The following is a 21,845-nucleotide window of genomic DNA, read 5'->3' on the forward strand; positions in this document are numbered from 1 at the left end:
GATTTGCTTTTATTCAGGATTTTCTAAGTGATTCTACTTTTCTAAAATTTCCCACAATTATCTTGTTGATATGAGACTGTTTGCTTTCATGACCAGAAGGCCAGACCACAGAATTCCCATTTTGTTACTTATAGTCTCTGTGCCTCTGTTTATCTATTATAAGGAGACAATAATGCTCCAATGATGCAAAGAGAGAATCTTGTCTTGTGTTACTAGTGGTTTAACACTACCTCTCATTTATCTTTAATATGAAACAAAGGTAATTCATCAATGATCTAAACATCTTCATTTTTGCCCAAGCTTTAAAATTTTTCTCCTACCAAAGTTTTCACAGAGCAATAAGTAAATGACTTTATAGAAAGATTTTGCTTTTAGTTCATATATTTTTTCTGGTGCAATCTTAAATAGAAATGCTAATGAAGGCCTCAGATTAAGAGAAAAGACAAAATAAAGGAAAGAAAAGGGGATGAAAATCTGGATAATCTTCAAACTAGGTTTAATTTAGTCCTTTCTTTATAGGTGAGAATCAGAATAGAACTAAAACATTTTTTTTAAAAAATCAAATTCATAGATTTAGAAAAAAAGTTCTTTACCTAAATCACCCCCAAGATGCTCACAAATGATCACATTTGTGATCATTCATTTCAGTTGTGTCTGACTTTTTGACCTCATTTTGAATTTTCTTGGCAAAAATACTGAAGTGGTTCACCATTTCCTTCTCAAGTCCATTTGATGGATGAGAAACTGAGGCAAATAGAGATGGTGACTTGCTTAGTGTAACATAGCTAGTAAACATCTGAGATCAGAACTTTTGAGAGGATGAAAGCAAGATTTGGTTATGGATTCTGATAGAAAATTGAAGGAATGAGACCATCCTGAATGTTTTCCCTCATATACCCAACCCAGCCCTAGAGAGGTCATGAATTGATGTAATGTGGATGCTAAATTATTCATTTAAAGGGAAAAAATATGGCATAGAAGATTTGGCTACATGGTATGGCAACCAAATTGTACTGTCATGAGTTATCTAGGACATGATAATCAATACATAGACAAATATAAATATTTCAGTAGTCAATTGATAGTCGACCTATGCTTACCAGAGAGGTAAAAAATAATGGTTAGATATTTGATTTTAGATCAAAATTATGCAATTCTTTATTCCTCTTTTATTTACCTGAAAGTTCCATTTATGTTGTTTTGACAATGGCTAAAGATTATTTGGCTTTGTGATATGTCAGAAGTGATATGTCAGAAGAATACTAGCTGTGCTGCCTAATTCATATTCATTTTATGGAAGAATCTTTTGATGTCCTGTCAAAGTTCTACAGATTGACGTGCTATTTGATACTGGTGATTTAATGAGAAGAATAATCCTGGTAGGGGCCAGGATTTCTTGATCAGCTAATGATGTAGATGTCTTTTAACATTTTCTTCCAAACAAGACTGAAGCGGGGAAAGATCCAGGGTGGGGGGGGGATGAAAAACAAAACAAAACAAAGTTTTTTTAATTAAAGATTTTATTTATTTTGAGTTTTACAATTTTTCCCCTAATCTTACTTCCCTCCCCCCACCCCCCACAGAAAGCAATTTGTCAGTCTTTACATTGTTTCCATGTTGTACATTGATCCAAATTGAGTGTGATGAGAGACAAATCATATCCTTAGGGAAGAAACATAAAGTATAAGAGATAGCAACTTCAGAAAATAAGATATCAGGTTTTTTTCTAAATTAAAGGGAATAGTCATTGAACTTTGTTCAAACTCCTCAGTTCTTTATCTGTATACAGATGGTATTTTCCATTGCAGACAGCCCCAAATTGTCCCTGATTATTGCACTAATGGAATGAGCAAGTCCATCAAGGTTGATCCTCATCCCAATCACATCGCTGTTAGGGTGTACCGTGTTTTTCTGGTTCTGCTCATCTCACTCAGCATCAGTTCATGCAAATCCCCCAGGCTTCCCTGAATTACCATCCCTCCTGGTTTCTCATAGAACAATAGTGTTCTATGACATACATATACCACAGTTTGTTAAGCCATTCCCCAATTGAAGGACATTTACTTGCTTTCCAATTCTTTGCCACCACAAACAGGGCTGCTATGAATATTTTTGTACAAGTGATGCAAAACAGGGTTTTAAAATAGCAGAATGCAAAATATCTGAAACCTCACTAGGAGTAAATCCTTTAATGCCAAATGCTCTTAGGCCCAATTTTGCATCAAGTATCCTTTGAAGATGCTCATTAAAGATGAAGTTATCTTAAAAAAATTTCTTGCATATTTCTCTTAAATTTTTCCAATAATTTTGATCAAAAAGTGAATCTTTGGGTGTCTAGGTTGCTCAGTGGATAGAGCACTGGCCCTAGAGTCAGGAGTAGATGAGTTTAAATCCGACCTCAGACACTTAATAATTACCTAGCTGTATGGCCTTAGGCAAGCCACTTAATCTCATTTGCCTTGAAAAAAAAAACTTAAAAAAAGTGAATCTTTATTGAAGTTATGAACTGATCCAACCATTCTGAAGCACAATTTTAAACTATGCCCAGAGGGTTGTGCCTACCTTTGAATCTAGCTATATCACTATTAGGACTATATCCCAAAGAAAATAATGAAAAAGACCCACATGGACAAAAATATTCATAGGAGTACTTTTTGAGGTGGCAAAGATTTGGAAATTGAGAGGATGACCTTCAATTGAGAAATGGCTGAACAAGTTGTATTATATGAAGACAATGGAATATTATTGCTCTATAAGATGTGATGAGCAGGCCAGATCTCAGGAAAACTTGGAAATACTTACCTGAACTGATGCTGAGGGAAGTGAGCAGAACCAGGAGATCACTGAACACAGTAACAGTAACATTGTGTGATGAACAATTATGATAGATTTAACTCTTCTCAGCAACACTTTGATCAACAACAATTCTAAAAGACTTGTGAAGGAAAACACCATACATATCTAGAGAAAGAACTCTGGGGTCTGAATGCAGAGAAAAAGATCCTATCTCCAATTTTCCCCCTCTTAATTTCAGAGAAGATGCTAACCAGTATTAATAGAGAAATGTATGGTTTTCCTAGATTTCCCTCAAGTCATTTTGGATTGTTTGTTTCTGTGAATGGGTTATGAAATATACTCGGATGGGTTATAAAATATGTTAGTCTCAAATAACCAACACTACTGGGAGAATTGTATTATCTCCTCTTCCTTCCTTTTCTGGTTCTTCTCATCTTTCTCAGCATCAGTTCATGCATCAGTTTATTCTTTTTTTTTTTTAATTAGGCATGAGGACTGAATCAACTTTTTTCCATTGTTACGTTTTTTAAAGTCTCCCCTTTCCTAAGAAGAGGGCTTAATTCAGATTCCATTTTCCTGCTAAGATACCATGTATGTTTTCAAATGAAAATGATTTTATTTAAGTCAAACCTATACATTTGGTCCAAATTGCTGCCTTATTAACTCACAAAGAAATTTTCTAAAGTGAAAAATACTGGGTTTTTTGGTAATTTATCAAATAGATTTGGGTCTAGAACAGAAAAGAAAAATGAAGGGGCAATAAAATAAAAAATTGCTTGTGTTTATAAGAGTCCATATTTTTTCCCACTTCTTTAAAAAGTAAGGGAAGAGGGGAGGCTAGGTGGTGCAGTGGATAAGGCACCAGATCCGGAGTCAGGAGTACCTGGGTTCAAATCCGGTCTCAGACACTTAATAATTACCTAGCTGTGTGGCCTTGGGCAAGCCACTTAACCTCACTTGCCTTGCAAAAAAAAAAAAAAGTAAGGGAAGGGGTTGGCTAGGTGGCACAGTGGATAGAGCACTGGCCCTGGAGTCAGGAGTACCTGAGTTCAAATCTGACCTCAGACACTTAATAATTACCTAGTCATGTGGCCTTGGGCAAGCCACTTAACCCCATTGCCTTGCAAAAATCTAAAAAAAAAAGTAAGGGAATGAAGAAAAGGGAAAAAAAATGAGGATATGATGGAGAGAAATAGAAACTAATAATTGAAAATAATTAATATGCAAGAGATAAATTTGCCAACCGAGGTATGAGACCAAATGAATTAAAAAGCAGAATCTAAAATATGTTGCTTATAGGAATCTAAAGATTGTGTGAAAGGTAAAAGTTAACATAAAATTGAAATGATTGCCTGGAACACAATTTATTATGCTTCAGGTAAATTTTTTTAAAAAGCAGGAGAGGCAATTGTGACTCTAGACAAAACTAATATAAAAATAGACATGGTTAAACCAGTTTTGGTCAGAAACTACATTATGTGAATGGTACCATGAAAAATGAAATAATATAAGTAATTATCTTATTCCTCAAACTTCATAACATGGTTATCTACTTAAAAGGAATTAACTAATTTGATTACTGGGATAATAGACAATAAAACTTAATAGAATCTTCAAAGTGCCCCCCACTTAAGCCTAGACAAATCTAACCATAAGTTGAACAAGGAAGATGTTAAAGATCGTAATAGATTAAAAAAAAAAAAAGATGAGGGGTGGCTAGGTGGCGCAGTGGATAAGGCACCAGCTCTGGAGTCAGGAGTACCTGGGTTCAAATCCGGTCTCAGACACTTAATAATTACCCAGCTGTGTGGCCTTGGGCAAGCCACTTAACCCCATTTGCCTTGTAAAAAAAGAAAAGATGAATCGATAAATGTTTGGGAATTACTGAATGGGCATGGAAAAGTCCTGTTTAAATTTCTTAGCTTTGCATGGCAACTTTATAATAATTGGCCACGTGCCAAGACAATAAAATCTCATAATCAGATAAAAAATATTAAACTCATCCTTTACTGACCACAATTCAATAAAAATTATAATCAACAAAAAGCATTTGAAGAAAAGATTCAACCTTAAGTTAAGGCTAAAGAATATATGGGTCAGAGAACAAACCATAGAACAAAAGGTAATTTAATCAAAGCAAATGAAAACAATGAGCTAATATAATATAGCAAGACTTTTGAGATGTAGCCAAAGTAGTCCTTAGGACACCATTTATTTCTCTCAAAAAAGAAAGAATAGGGACGGCTAGGTGGCGCAGTAGATAAAGCACTGGCCCTGGAGTCAGGAGTACCTGGGTTCAAATCCGGTTTCAGACACTTAATAATTACCTAGCTGTGTGGCCTTGGGCAAGCCACTTAACCCCATTTGCCTTGCAAAAACCTAAAAAAAAGAAAGAAAGAATAGATCAATGAATTTAGCTTACAAGTGCAAGGGATTTGGTGAATGTACAGAGTACCTCTGACAGCCTCTCCCCATGAGAAAATCTACTTCTGGGTGAGTTATATTGATGTGGGGAGGAAATATCTTGTAGAGACTATGGAAGTGGAACATGTGCAGACATTTTGTACCTGGTTCCTGTCTGCTAACTTTGTGGGTAGACTTTTTCAAATGACTGAATAGCCAAAGTGAGCCATCTTCAAAAAGACCTGAATTAGCTGCGATCTAGCCTCTTTGGCCATTTTCTCTTTGTCTGTGCTTTTTGGTCAATCTTTTCAATTCATTCACTGATGATGATTGATGTTCAGTAAGAATAAATACTGTAAAGTGAAAGGAAAGGTCAACTTTTGGGGGCTTTGAATTCGGGACTAGGTTCTTTATCTGTTTCAACATTTTTTTCATTTTAAGTGAAGTAAGAATGGCTTCCTGTTATTCTAGTAGCTTGGATTTTGTAGCCCTCTCATCAATGATGCTCTGTAAAGTGACCGTTAGGATCTAATCCAAGGTGACTGAGAGCAGGATTCATTTGATTGTCAATTCTGTATTTGGAAATAAATTTGGAAGATTAATGTTTATGTGAGCACTGAGTTAAACTTGATCTCTCTCTTCCCAAAGACCAAGGTGTGATAGAGGACAATATGTTCCTAAGGTGTTGGGGAGAAATATAGGTGCTTTTATTCCTGTTAAACATTTATATGAATAAATATTGCAAGATTTAAATTAAATTGCAAAATAAATATTGCAAAATTTAATTTGTAAGCAGGTTAAATGAAACTGGTGTGCTGGTATCTAAAAGTGATGGGGAATACAACCAGTAGGGCTGAAACTGATAGTCTTAGAGACAGGACAATACAGCAATAATAACAGGAAAAGTATAAATTAAAACAATTTTGAAATTGTCTTACTCATAAGTATGACAAATATTCAAAAAAGGAAAATGATAAGTGTTGGTAGGACTGTGGGAGAATAGGTAAATAATGGATACCTGGAGGATTTAGGAACTGATCAAACTGTTCTGGGAAACAATTAGAACTATACTCTTTAAATCTCTAAAGAGTACATTTTCTTTGCCCTAGAGGTACCACTACTAGGTCTGTACCTCCATAGAAAGAGGAAAAGAGCCAATAGATACAAAGCTATTTTTTAGCAACGTTCTTCATAGTAGACAAGAAGCAGAAAGAAAGTGAGCACCACCATTTGGGGAGCAGCTGAAAAAAAATGGATCATTAGTTAATGATAAAAAGGGATGAGAGGAAAAGATTTAGAAAAATATCAAAGTATTTCTCTGAAACAGTGGAGAGTAAAGTGAGCAGAACCAAGAGAACATTTGTTGTCACTTTGTTGTTAATGATCCATTTCAATCATGTCCAACTCTTCAAGAGCCATTTTGGGATTTTCTTAGCAAAGATACTGGAGTGATTTGCCGTTTCTGTCCCCAGATCATTTGACAGATGAGGAAACTGAAGCAAACAGGGTTAAGTGACTTGTCCAGGGTCACACAGAAAATAACTGTCTGAGGTTAGATTTGAATTTAGGAAGATGAGTCTTCCTGACTGCCAGTCCAATAATCTACCCATTATTTCATCTAACTGAACCTATATGGGTTCTACAACATCATAAAGGAAAATAGTTGCCAAAGACTCAAGAAAGATTATAAATATTTCTTTATCAAATAAATATGGTCAATTTCCATTGTTCCATAAGACTTATAACACTTCAGTATTCTCATTGTTGTTAGAGAAGTAATGACTAAAGATACAGAAAGAGATATTGATTTTCATATCTGGTCAATGTAGGGATTTGTTTTGCTTATCTATTTTTTTGTTATAAGGGAAAACTTTTATTTCTTTCTTTTCTTTTTTTGGTGGATAGGGAATACTATAGGAAGAGGTAACAATAATGATACTGATATCAAAAAACAAAAAGGAAGAAAAAAGAAAAAAGAGCATTGATGAAACATTAGAAAATTATGCAGGAGAGAACAGAAGGCAGTTCAAAAGGGGAATGCAGATAAGCAAAGCAGTGTCAGGAAGAGCATATTAAATTGAAAATATACTTCAAAAATAAACATTAAAGAATATATATTTAATGGTGTCATATGCAATAATTTTGTTATTCTTTTAATAAGATGAATTGAATTTAAGCTAATAAAAATAAAATTAGATAATAAAATTTGATGATTAAATTTACTGAAAATTTCAAATGATTATCTCAATTCTCAAACTCTTTTAATTTTTAGAAATCACAAACTAGCTTATGTTTCATTTATTTGAATTACTTATTTGAAAGATACCAAATAATATAAAAATCAGAAGTCTTTTAGCTTCATATAAGAATTGTTTAACTTCCAGTTTACATATTTCAAGGAATTTGAACTTCATTTATCAGCTGACTGATGATGATGGCAGATGGTGCCTCCTTTCCTGCTACTCATCCATCATTACAGGAGAAGTAGATGTGAGCTGTAGAATGATATTTCCTGATTTGTTTGTTTGGTCATGGGTTGCCATGACACCCTTCCCCCCAATTCATTACTACTTAGCCAACTTCATCCCAAAGCATAGAATTAACAGGAATGATGTTAAATGATAGTTTATTTAAAAAGTTAATACTACTGATTCCCCATCAATTTTTAGTTCTTCCTCTTTTCTGTAGTGGGGAGAGATTTGTATATCTATATGTCTCTTTTATCTTCTGGCATCAATGGGATTAAATTCAAAAGATGACTGACATAGATTAGCTTTGTGATTAGGAAGGATAGACCAGCACAGTGGTTCTACAGTGGATAGAGCCCCAGACCTGAAGACAGGAAGACTCATCTTCATGAGTTCAAATCTGTACTCAGATGTGTACTAGTTGCCTGAGCAAGTCGCTTATTCCTGTTTGCCTCAATTCTTCAACTACAAAATGAGCTAGAAAAGGAAGTGACAAACTACTCCAGAATCTTTGCCAAAAAAACTTCAAATGACATCATAGAGAGTCAGAAATGACTGAGCAACAATAATGACAATGGCAAAAGGAAGTGAAGCTTCCTGGCGTATACAGAAAATCTCTTGTTCTTGTTGTATTTTATTGGTTTAAATTAGGGATCTTCAGTCATAAATTAATTAATGAAGATAACAAAGTGCTTAGAAAACAAATCAGTTAAAGATGAGAACAATGAAGTCTTTCAAAAAGTTATAAAGAAACTCTGAAGAATGTTAACAAAATCTACATAGAACAATCCATATAATTTTGGCCCACTGGACATAAGCATGGACAATACTTGTACTTTCCAAATTTGAGGACCCAGAATTAAATCTAGTTTGAGATGCAGTAAAGAAATTGAATAAACTGAAGCCCTTCTCAGAAATAAAATGGTCTCCCAAAATAAATTAGCTCAAAGAAACTGAAGTTTTGCTGTCAATATAGATACAAGTTCAAATAAGGGACCCATTTTTCTCTTGAAGGAGTTCTTTACTTACATGAAGTAGCATATTCTCCAGAAATATCATCTTACTTTTGTAGCTAAAGTTAGCTTTCTTCTTTCCCTACTCCTCCCTCCTCTCTCTTCCTCCCTTTCTTTCTCCATCTTTCCCTCCCCATTTTACCAAGGTAAAAGATAAACTTCCAAAATTTAAAAAAAAGAATTTCTAGTCTAGCTTGTTCATTGAATTAAAGAGCTAGGGCTATGTAGAAATAATTATTCTGAAAATCTGGGCAGATCTTTACATCTTGTTGGGTGAATACAATTGACCTTATTCAGGAAGCCCCAGTGTTCCTTCACCTATTCTTCCATATCCTAGCTTCTTCCTTATTTCTTGTAGCATTGGTAGACAATGACTAATCTCTTTCTGACTGAGATACAAGGTTCTTTTCCAGTCAGTGCTTTGGGCCAGGGCTCTAATTGGTAAAGGTTAAAAACTGGCCTGTACTTACAATGAATAAGAAAAAGGGGGACACTGGTATTGCATTTCAAATGAAGATAGTTTTGCCCTCTGCTGCGCATTGTGCAATTTGTGAAAAATGGAGTAAAGGTCTGGAGAAGCCAAATTCAGAAAAAAATCAGTTTTTTCCACCCACAGGATACAAATGAAATGGTAAGAAAAACTTCAATACATCCAAGCAAAGTAGAAGAACAGAAAAATTACCTATCTGTGTGGCCTTGGGCAAGCCACTTAACCCCATTGCCTTGCAAAAACTAAAAAAAAACTAAAAATAAAAAAAAAAATGCAAGGTGGAAATAATGAAGTTTAATGAAACTTTGCAGGAACCAAGGTATCTATATTAAAAAAGGTCTGAAAGGAATACCTAAGGACACCCATAAATCATTTCTGAAAGTTACCAAGTGGAGGGATGGTCATATTAGAAACACCTGTCATTTAGCCAAATGGGAAAAAGTGTGTGTGATAGAAGAATATATAAAATGAGAAACCTATTCTAGAAGCATGCTCAGATTTGCCCTTCCTCATGGGACATACACATATATTTTCATAACACATACTTATTTTATACAAATAACATGCATATACACATATGTATAAACATAAATATATATTATAAATAGTACATACAGATAGAGAGATGAGAGAGAGAGAGAGGATTCAGTCTACCCTCAAATCTGAATAGATATTTGAAAATTATATTAGCCCAGTACTAAATAGGCATGTAGACTAAGAAATGATATTCTGAGGCATCACAAGTATCCAGAACGTTTGAACAAGATTTCCCTTTGTCCTCTTATATGTTAGTATTTTCCTCTTCTTTGTTTCTTCTCTTTACATTGCTTTTGTATTTACTTATTCAATAGGTGTTGGAGAATTAGTCTCTCTCTTCCCCAGTGTCCATTCCCTCTGAAGGGATTGGCCACTAGGCTAAGCCCAATTGCATCTGACTTTCTGAGTAATTGAGATATTGTTTGTGTAGAATCATCTGTTTTATCCAAAGATCTAAGCTCTTGATTCCTCTCAAATTGATTAAGGAATTATCTTTCCTAGCTCAACCTTTAGGTGGATTGCTTCACTGAGGCTGACTGTACCTTCTGAGACTAGAGTAATGAAGGAAGGATGGAAATCCTCAGCCTTACTTATACTGTAGTTTTTGTTCCCTGCCTTGTTAGATTGTAACTTTCTTGTGAATAGATATTTTGTCATTCTTGATATTTCCAACCTTGGTACAATGTCTGATGTACTATAGGAGTTTAAGAAATATGCTTGACAAATACTAAGATAGGGAATTGTAGGAAGAAGACAGAGTAGACCAAGATAAGACCTGGTTCTCTCAAATCTGTGCTTCCCCAATAACTTAAAATAACATCTCAAGGTAAATTTTAGAGTGAAAGAAAATTAAAAGTTGAGGTAAAGAAGTTGTTTAGCCTAACACAAATTGGGAGGATGTTAGTAAAGATCTGATTTCCCTGTTGAATCAACAAATAACAAGCCCTGTGATTGCCTTACCTATAGGAACTTTAACTCGATCAGGGGAAGATTGTGGGGGTGAGGGGATGGGTTCTGCTTGCTTTGGACATGTAGTCCAAGTGTGTTGACAAGAAATAGTCTCAGGTTGTGATTGTGGGGACGAGGAACGCATGTCACTGAGCATAATCACAGAAAGACAAGGTCCTTTTGGTTGTGGTCACTCACAGGAGAACAGAATTCTTAGGATTTTGTTCCAGGGCCGAGGAGAAAGCAGAAACTTGCAGTGACCTGAGGTGCCAGAGAGAGTAGGAATGTCTGTCTGACATCAGAGCTGAAGGTCCGGGTCATGGCTCAAGGTCTGAAAGAAATACTTAAGGACACCCATAAAGCAAAGTATGAACAGTGACCTCACCTGGACTCGGATTATAGAATAATGGAAAAATCAAAAGTCAAAGCCCCCAGTTTAGAGCCCAGAAAACAACAGCATGAAAAACCTGAGACATTATTTGTCATACCCTGGGAACAGAGTTTGATCCTAACATAAAGTTAACAATCAAGAAATGAGCTGTTTAAAAGAAAAGAAATAATCAATAAAGATTCCAACTATAGTTACTATAGTGATAGAAAAGTTCAAAGTTCAAACTCAGAAGAAAACAATAAAGCCAAAACATCTACTTATAAAACTTCAAAGAAAAATATAAAATGGTCATAAGACCAAAAAGAGATTTTGCAAGAGTTTAAAAAAAGACTTTACAAATTAAATAAAAGAGCTTGAGGAAAAAACTGGGAAAAAGTGAAAGGCAAGGAAATCAAGCAAATATGAAAAGAAATTCAAACAAATAGAAAAAAGAGATCTAAGAACTTACAGAAAAAAATAATGTCTTAAAGATTAGCATTGAGCAGGAGAAAGCTAATGACTTCACAAGATACCAAGAAATACAAAAAATAAAATACAATTTTAAAAATGAAACAATTGAAGAGAATGTGAAACATTTCATTAAAAAAACAAATGACCCAGAAAACAGATCAAGGAGAGGTAATAGAGGAATTTTCTGATTATCTGTAAGTTATGATCAAAAAAAGAGTCTAAATTATTCAAGCAAAAAATCAAGAAAAATTGCCCTGAAGTTTAAGATCTAGAGAGTAAAACAGAAATTGAAAAAAAATACACCAGTCACCGTCTGAAAGAGATCCTAAAATGCAAACTTATAGTATCATTAAATCTATGTTTCAAATTTCCCAGGTTAAGGAGAAACTATTATAAGCAACTAGAAAGAAACAATTTAAATATTATGGAACTACAGTCGGGATAACTCAAGAATTAGCAGCTTCTACATTAAAATACTAAAGGGCATGGAATATAATAGTCTAGAGCACAAAGGACCAGGGTTTGAACCAAAAATAACCTATCCATGTATGCAAAGCTGCATGCAATCCTGCAATAATAAAAATGAATGTTTAATGAATAAAAAGGACTTTTAGGTATTCTAGATGAAAATACCACAACTCAACTGAAAATCTGGCCTACACAATTCAGGAGAAATGTAAAAAAGTAAACATGAAAGGTTAATTAAAAGGAATTTAGTAGCTTACTTCTTATAAGGGAAAATGATATTTGTAATTCTTAAAAATGCTTTCATTACTAGGATAGTTCAAAAAATATACATAGAAAGCTTAAGGTTGAGTTGATTATAATGGAATGCCCTTAAAAACATTGTATAGGGAGAGTCAAATAGAACAAATTATCTTATACAAGAGATTAAAACTGTTACAGTGGAGGGGAAGAGGAGATGGAAGGAAAGTAGTACAAGAGCCTTGGTCTAATCAAAACTGCTTTAAAAAGGGAATAACATGCACATCTAGTAGGATTTCAAAGTCTTCTTAACTTACAGAGAAATAGGAGAAATAGGTGGTAGGATAAGGGAGAAATTTTTAGAAGATTGTGCTGATTAGCAAGTCAGTGTTCAGAAGTAATTGAGAGTTCTCAAGTGAGATAGGTGAGAGAGAGAGAGACAGAGAGACAGAGAGAGACAGAGAGAGAGAAAGAGACAGACAGAGGAAAAAAGAACAGAATGAAATATACAACTAGTAATTATATATTTGAATGTGAATGGGATGAATTCACTCTTTAACTGGCAGAATAGATAAAAACCCTAACCTGACAATATATTGTTTATGAGAAACAAATATAAAAGTGAATGAACCACAAAGTAAAATTAAAGGAGTAGAGTGGAATTTATTTTTCTTTAGCTGAGATTAAAAAAAAAAACAGGGGCAACAGTTATGAACTGAAACAAAGCTAAAGTTAAAATAGTTTTGTTTTACTTTCATATTTTTTATTTTTCTTTAATTTATTCACACATTACTAAAATATTCTTGTTTAAGAGTAAACATAATATCCCTACTCCACAAAAACATAAAACCTCATGAGAAATAAAGTCAAAGAAAGAAAAAAATGTGTTTCAGACTGTGTTCTGATACCATCAGCTCTATCTCGGGAGGATCACATTCTTTATCATAAGTCCATCAGAGAAGTTACTTCCATATTTTTCCACAGTTGCTGTTGCTGATTGTAATTCCCTCCATCCATTCCTCCTCACTACCATCTATTATATTTTCTCTCTCCTTTCACTCTCTCCCTTTTGAAAAATGTGCTGTAGGGCAGCCAAGTGGCACAGCAGACAGAGCACCAGGCCTAGGGTCAAGAGGCCCCAAGCCCACATCCCATCCCAGAGACCCAGCAACCACCCAGCCCCATGGTGCCGGACAGACCACCCAATCCCAGCACCTTGTAAAAAGTAAAAAAAAAATGTGTTATATCTGACTATCCTCTCCTATGATCTACCCTCTCTACTATCACCCACATTCCCCCCACCATGCCCCTCTTCTTTCCTTTTTCATCTGGATGTCTATACCTTGAGTGTGTATGCAGTTTCCTCTCTGAGCCATTTCCGATGAGAATGAAGACTCCCCCATTTCCTCCTCGCCTTTCCTCCTTCCATATGCTATATGAAATGAAAGCTATATGAAATATCTTTTTTAAAATTTATTTTTATTAAAAATATTATTTGAGTTTTACAATTTTCCCCCAATCTTGATCCCCCCCCCCAGAAAGCACTCTGTCAGTCTTTACTTTGTTTCCATGTTGTACCTTGATCCAAATTGGGTGTGATGAGAGAGAAATCATATCCTTAAAGAGAAGTCTAAGAGGTAACAAGATCAGACAATAAGCTATCTGTTTTTTTTCCCTAAATTAAAGGGAATAGTCCTTGCACTTTGTTCAAACTCCACAGCTCCTTATCTGGATACAGATGGTACTCGCCTTTGCAGACAGCCCAAAATTGTTCCTGATTGTTGCACTGATGGAATGAGCGAGTCCTTCAAGGTTGAACATCACTCCCATGTTGCTGTTAGGGTGTACAGTGTTTTTCTGGTTCTGCTCATCTCACTCAGCATCAGTTCATGCAAATCCCTCCAGTTTTCCCTGAAATCCCATCCCTCCTGGTTTCTAATAGAACAGTAGTGTTCCATGACATACATATACCACAGTTTGCTAAGCCATTCCCCAATTGAAGGACATTTACTGGATTTCCAATTCTTTGCCACCACAAACAGGGCCGCTATATTTTTGTACAAGTAATGTTTTTACCCTTTTTCCTCATCTCTTCAGGGTATAGACCCAGTAGTGGTATTGCTGGGTCAAAGGGTATGCATATTTTTGTTGCCCTTTGGTCATAGTTCCAAATAGTTCTCCAGAAGGGTTGGATGTAATAGTGTCCCAGATTTCCCACATCCCTTCCAACAATGATCATTATCCTTCCTGGTCATACAGGCCAATCTGAGAGGTGTGAGGTGGTACCTCAGAGAAGCTTTAATTTGCATTTCTCTAATAATTAATGATTTAGAGCATTTTTTCATATGGCTATGGATTACTTTGATCTCCTCATCTGTAAATTGCCTTTGCATATCCTTTGACCATTTGTCAATTGGGGAATGGCTTTTTGTTTTAAAAATATGACTCAGTTCTCTGTATATTTTAGAAATGAGTCCTTTATCAGAATCATTAGTTGTAAAGATTGTTTCCCAAATTACTACATTTCTTTTGATCTTGGTTACATTGGTTTTATCTGTGCAAAAGCTTTTTAATTTAATGTAATTGAAATCATCTAATTGGTTTTTGGTGATGTTCTCCAATTCTTCCTTAGTCATAAACTGTTCCCCTTTCCATAGATCTGACAGGTAGATTAGTCCTTGATCTTCTAATTTGCTTATAGTATTGTTTTTCATGTCTATGTCCTGTAAACATTTGGATCTTATCTTGGTAAAGGGTATGAGTTGTTGGTCTAATATAAGTTTCTTCCATACTAACTTCCAATTATCCCAGCAATTTTTTTTTTATCAAAGAGGGAGTTTTTATCCCAATGGCTGGACTCTTTGGGTTTATCAAACAGCAGATTACTATAATCATCTCCTGCTTTTACACCCAGTCTATTCCACTGGTCCACCACTCTATTTCTTAGCCAATACCAAACAGTTTTGATGACTGATGCACTTTTTTTCATTAAGCTCCTGGCAATTCTTGACTTTTTATTTCTCCATATGAATTTACTTATAATTTTTTCTAACTAGTTAAAGTAATTTTTTGGAATTTTGATTGGTAGGGCACTAAACAGATAGTTTAGTTTTGGTAGAATTGTCATTTTTATTATATTAGCTCTACCTAGCCATGAGCGGTTGATATTTGCCCAATTATTTAAGTCTAATTTAATTTGTGTGAGAAGTGTTTTATAATTGTTTTCAAAAAGATTCTGAGTCTGTCTTGGCAAATAGACTCCTAAATATTTTATATTGTCTGAGGTTACTTTGAATGGGATTTCTCTTTCTAGCTCTTCCTGCTGTTTCTTGCTAGACATATATAAAAAAGTTGAGGATTTATGAGGGTTTATTTTATAACCTGCAACTTTGCTAAAATTGCTAATTATTTCCAGTAGATTTTTAGATGATTTCTTGTGATTCTCTAGGTAGATGATGATGTCATCTGCAGAGAGTGAGAGTTTTGTCTCTTCCTTCCCAATTCTAATTCCTTTAATTTCTTTTTCTTCTCTAATCGCTGATGCTAACATTTCTAATACAATATTGAATAGTAGTGGTGATAATGGGCACCCTTGTTTCACCCCTGATCTTATTGGGAATGCCTCTAGCCTCTCCCCATTGAATATAATGCTTGTTGATGGTTTCAGATAGATACTGCTAATTATTTTAAGGAACAGTCCATTTATTCCTACACTCTCTAGTGTTTTTAATAGGAATGGATGCTGTATTTTGTCAAAAGCTTTTTCAGCATCTATTGATATGATCATATGATTTCTGATAGGTTTGTTGTTGATATAATTGAGTATACTAACAGTTTTCCTAATATTGAACCAACCCTGCATTCCTGGAATAAATCCTCCTTGATCATAAAGTATTATCCTAGTGATGACTTGTTGTAGTCATTTTGCTAAGATTTTATTTAGGATTTTTGCATCTATATTCATCAGGGAAATAGGTCTATAATTTTCTTTCTCTGTTTTAACTCTTCCTGGTTTAGGTAACAGTACCATATTGGTTTCATAGAAAGAGATAGGCAGAGTTCCATCCTTCCCTATTTTTCCAAAGAGTTTATACAGGATTGGAACCAATTGTTCCTTAAATGTTTGGTAGAATTCACTTGTGAATCCATCAGGCCCTGGAGATTTTTTTTAGGGAGTTCAATAATGGCTTGTTGAATTTCTTTTTCTGAGATAGGGTTGTTTAGGTATTTAATCTCTTCTTCATTTAACCTGGGCAACTTACATTTTTGTAAATATTCATCCATTTCACTTAGATTATCAAATTTATTGGCATAGAGTTGGGCAAAATAATTTTAAATTATTACTTTAATTTCCTCCTCATTGGTGGTAAGTTCACCTTTTTTCATTTATGATACTAACAATTTGGTTTTCTTCTTTCTTTTTTTTAAATCAAATTGACCAGAGGTTTATCAATTTTATTGGTTTTTTCATAATACCAATTTTGGTTTTATTTATTAATTCAATAGATTTTTTTGCTTTCAATGTTATTAATTTCTCCTTTAATTTTTAGAATTTCTAATTTGGTATTTAGTTGGGGATTTTGATTTGTTCTTTCTCTAATTTTTTTAGTTGCATGTTTAGTTCATTGATTTCCTCTTTCTCCAATTTATTCAAATAAGCATTTAGAGCTATAATATATCCCCTGAGAGTCGCTTTGAATGAATCCCATAGGTTTTGGTATGTTGTTTCATTATTATCATTATCTAGAATAAAATGGTTAATTCTTTCTATAATTTGTTTTTTGGTCCACTCATTTTTTAAAATAAGGTTATTCAGTTTCCAGTTTGTTCTGGGTCTATATCTCCCTAACCCAGTATTGCATATGACTTTTATTGCATTGTGATCTGAGAAAGATGTATTCACTATTTCTACCTTTCTGCAGCTGATCATTAGGTTTTTATGTCCTAGTACATGGTCAATTTTTGTATAAGTTCCATGTACTGCAGAGAAAAAGGTATATTCCTTTCTATCTCCATTCAGTTTCCTCCATAAGTCTACCATATCGAATTTTTCTAACAATCTATTTACCTCCCGAATTTCTTTCTTGTTTGTTTTATGATTCAATTTATATGATAGCTGGAGGTTGAGGTCTCCTACTAGTAGAGTTTTGCTGTCTATGTCTTCCTGTAGTTCTTTCAGTTTCTCCTCTAAGAATTTGGGTGCTGTCCCATGGGGTGCATATATATTCAATATTGAAATGACTTTATTAACTATGGTACCTTTCAGGAGGATAAAGTTTCCTTCCTTATCTCTTTTAATGCTATTTTTGCTGCTGCTTTGTCTGAGATAAGGATTGCTACCCCTGCTTTTTTTACTTCAGCTGAAGCAAAATATATTTTGCTCCAACCTTTTACCTTTACTCTATATGTATCTCTCTGCTTCAAATGGGTTTCTTGTAAGCAGCATATTGTAGGATTCTGGGTTTTAATGTACTCTGCTATTTGCTTATGTTTTAAGGGAGAGTTCAACCCATTCACATTCAAGGTTATGATTACTAATTCTTTATTGCCCTCTGTGCTATCCACCCTCTGTTTGTATTTTTCCCCCTTTCCCCCTTTTATCCATATTCCCCAGTCTTTTGTTTCTGAAAACCACCCCCTTCAGTGTGTTTGCCCTTCTATATCACACCCTCCCCTTTCTTTCCCCTTCTCCTTTTTCCCTTTTCCCTTCCCTTCCTTTTGTTATTTCCCCTTATTTCCCCCACTCCCCTTCCCTTTCTCCATCCCCCCTCCCCTTTTCCCCTTTTGATACTTGAAAGGTTAGATGTTTTATAAGTTAACTGAGTATGTGTAGGTTGACTTTAAGCCAAGTCTGATGAGGAGAAGATTCAGGTGTTTCTACTTTGCCTGTCTTCTCTCTGCCATCTTGGCCAGAAGTCCTGAAATATCTTTTATATGAAATATCTTAGCTTATTCTACCTCTCCCTTCTCTTTCTCCCAGTATATTTCCCTTTCACCCATTGGCTACAATTTTACCATCTATAAAATAGTTTTAATTAGAAGAAATGAACAAGGAAATGGCATCATGTTAAAATTTGACCATAAATAATAAAGCAATATTAATTCTAAACATGTATGCACCAAATGCTAGAGTATTTAAAAGGATAGAAGAAATTGTAAGTGAATTACAGGTGGAAATAGATAGGAAAATTATAATAGTGGGGAGCTTCAACTTTCTCTCTCAGAACTAGATAAATCTAACCAAAAAAAAAAAACCCCTCCAAAATAAGAAACAAGAGAAGGATATGAATTGAATCTTAGATAAGTTAAATATGATAGATATCTGTAGAGAACTGAATGGGAATGGAAAAAATATATCTTTTTTCCTCAGTGACATATAGCACCTTTACAGAAATTGACCACATATTAGCACATAAACACTTTATAGAGAAATAATAGATCATTTAATTAGATATACAGTAAAAAAAAACAAATTAAAAGTACCAATTAAACCCCAAATTGTGTCCTAAAAATTATTTTGAAAATAATCAAATTAAATTAAAAAGGCATTGCATTAATAAATGAAACTAGGAGTTAATGTTGTGAAAAAAAATTATAGAAAAAACAAATATAATGGACAGCCCTAATTAATATGATTTAAAAAGAAAAGGAAACCTCAGTAACTAATATCAAAAAATGGAAAGGGTGAATCCACCATTAACAAAGATGGAATCAAAGCAATTATTAGAAGTTATTTTGCCTAATTGTATGCCAATAAATTTAACAATTTAAGTGCAATGGAAGAATACATACAAAAATATATAAACTATCCAGATTAACAGAAGCTAAATAGAATATAGGAATAAATTAATTTTAGAAAAAAAGAAATTTAATAATTTATAAATGAGTTCTTTAAGGGAAAAAAACCTTCAAAACCAGATGGATTTATAAGTGAACTACCAAACATTTGAAGATCAACTAATTCCAAGTTTAAAAAAATATTTTGAATAATAGGTGAAGATAGAGTCCTACACAACCTATTTTAGGAAACAAATATGGTAAAAGTTATTAGTATAATTTATATTTTATTTCAAAATGAATTATGAACTCATCTATTGTGGGAAAGTTCTGACTCAAGTAGGTTCTCTGACATTTTAATTTTGATATTGGAATGAAATCACAAACTTGCAGATCTAACAGTTAACCAGAGATTTACTTAGCTATTGGAGAGGAAGGATATTAAACAAGATTACTTATTAAGGACCTACCACCTTGATTCAGTTATGCATCATATTCTTGCCAGGGACTCATTGGGGTCCTTAAGTCAAAAATAATGGAGCAGGTGGGGTCCTAGAGGTTCCCTACCATCAGGTAATCAGGTAGTGATGTTTTTAGTCAATCAAGTCAACTAAGTCTATGCTCTTGAGGATACTTTTAATACCTCTTAAGGAAATTTTATTGTTTAGCTGTGTCCAACTTTTCAGGACCCCTTGGACCATAGTGTGCCAGACCATTGAATCCTCTGGTATCTGTCAAAGTCTGTTCAAGCTCATGTTTATTGTTTTCATGATGCTATTCATCTTTCTTATCATCTCTCTTGTCCCTTTTACTTTTTGCTTTCAATCTTTCCCCAAATCAAGTTTTTCCAATAAGTCCCATTTTCTCATGATGTGACCAAAATATTTATGCCTGTTTTAGTATTTGACTTTCTGATGAGCAACTTGAATTAACTTTTAAAAGTATTAATTGATTCCACCTCCTTGCTATCCAAGGGACTCTTAAAAGTCTTCTCCAGGGGGTGGCTAGGTGGCACAGTGGGTAGAGCACCGGCCCTGGAGTCAGGAGTGCCTGAGTTCAAAACCGACCTCAGACACTTAATAATTACCTGGCTGTATAGCCTTGGGCAAGCCATTTAACCCCATTGCCTTGCAAAGATCTTCTCCAGCCTCACAATTCAAAAACATCAAATACTTCACCTAACCCACAAGGTAAGGAACTTTGGTAGCTAATACTCTGACCACATCTCCCTCTACCAAAAATATACTTTTCTAATTTTGTTCTTTTCAAGATAATAGAAAAATAAGTTTATGATTAGTAAAAAATCACCAGCCCTCAGGAAGGGGATTCCAAGAGGAATGATGATTTTTCTGGGTTGTATAGAAGTCCAGCTTAATAATATGAGACTAGCTCCCAACTGACCAATCTTCAACTGAAAACTGCAGTTTTCAAGACCCAAATTAAAACACATTTTCTCTTGATTTTGTAAGACTAGTCCTTGACTTCCAAAAAAAATTAGCACAAGGTGAATTATAAATTGCTTTTCATTTTTGCTGAGACAGAAAGAGTTTCACTAATGCAAATTTTCTGCCATGTAATTACCTGGTCAAATAAGGAAATAGATTTATCAATAGACTTGTCTTTCTTATAAGCCAATGGGATGGTTTTTAATGAATAACTAGGTAAGCCTTGGAATTTGATCTTTGACTACTAAAATCTGATCTTGAATATATCTAATTTTTGACTTGTAATTACTGCTTAATATTTGGTGGATATTTTATCTGTAATTTCTTGTCCATTTTTTCCATTTTCTTTTTTTCTTTAGAAGTTTAAATTATTTTTTAGTATTCTTGATTGTAAGGAGAATTCTTCTGCATTATTTCTGTATCAAATGGAAATAACTGTACTACAAAAATTTTAATTGTGATTTTATTTTCTGCTTTTTTGTTTTTCTTGTATAAATATTTTTTCTTCATAGCTTTGCAATGAGTCAGTCAATAACATTTATTCAATGCCTACTATGTGGGGGGGGATACAAAGAAAGTCAAAAGATAATTCCTAGCTTTAAGAAACTCACAGTATCATAAGAGAGACAACATGCAAACATCTATATACAAAATCAGACACATACAGGATAAATTAATGGTAGTCTGAGAGACAAGGTATATCAATGGGGATAAGAGAAAGGAATGAATTGACTTCATCTCAATATCACTACTTGACTGGAAGAATTGTTATTTATTGAATTTTTTAAAATGTTTATTTTCTTAATTGGATTTACAATTATGATAGTCAATTTTGAGATATTTTTATTTACTTTTATATGATTTTATTTTCTCTCATTGAATTTTTCAGTTGGATTTCTGTTTTGAAGGTTGCATTTATTTTTGAATTTTATGTTTTGGTTCTTTCTTTTCTTTGGAGCATATTGTCTTCACCTTACCAACTGCACTCTTATGTTGTAATTTGTATATAAATGCTTGTTATTTAATAGTGCTAAGTGGAACAATTCAAATCTGACCTCAGACACTAGCTGTATGATCCCGAGCAAATCATTTAACTCTGTTCAAAAAATGAGTTGAAAGGCACATAGTAAATTGTGACTGATAAACACCAGGGATCCAAAAAAGGAGGTAAAAAAAAAGAGATCTTATTTTCAAGGAATTCACAGTTTAATGGGAGAGGCAAAATCCAACAAATCCATGCAAAGCAAACTCTATATAGGATAAGTGAGGCAGCCGAGTCTTACATTCTCTTGTCAAAACCCTTTCTTGAGCCTGGACATGGTGACTTGTGATTTTATTTTCTGCTTTTGGGGGGTTTTTTCCTGGAAAAATATTGGAATGAAATCATAAACTTGTAGATCTCTAAGACATATCCCTAAGAAA

This window comes from Macrotis lagotis, chromosome 3 (genome assembly GCF_037893015.1).
Source record: "Macrotis lagotis isolate mMagLag1 chromosome 3, bilby.v1.9.chrom.fasta, whole genome shotgun sequence".
Classification (NCBI taxonomy): domain Eukaryota; kingdom Metazoa; phylum Chordata; class Mammalia; order Peramelemorphia; family Peramelidae; genus Macrotis; species Macrotis lagotis.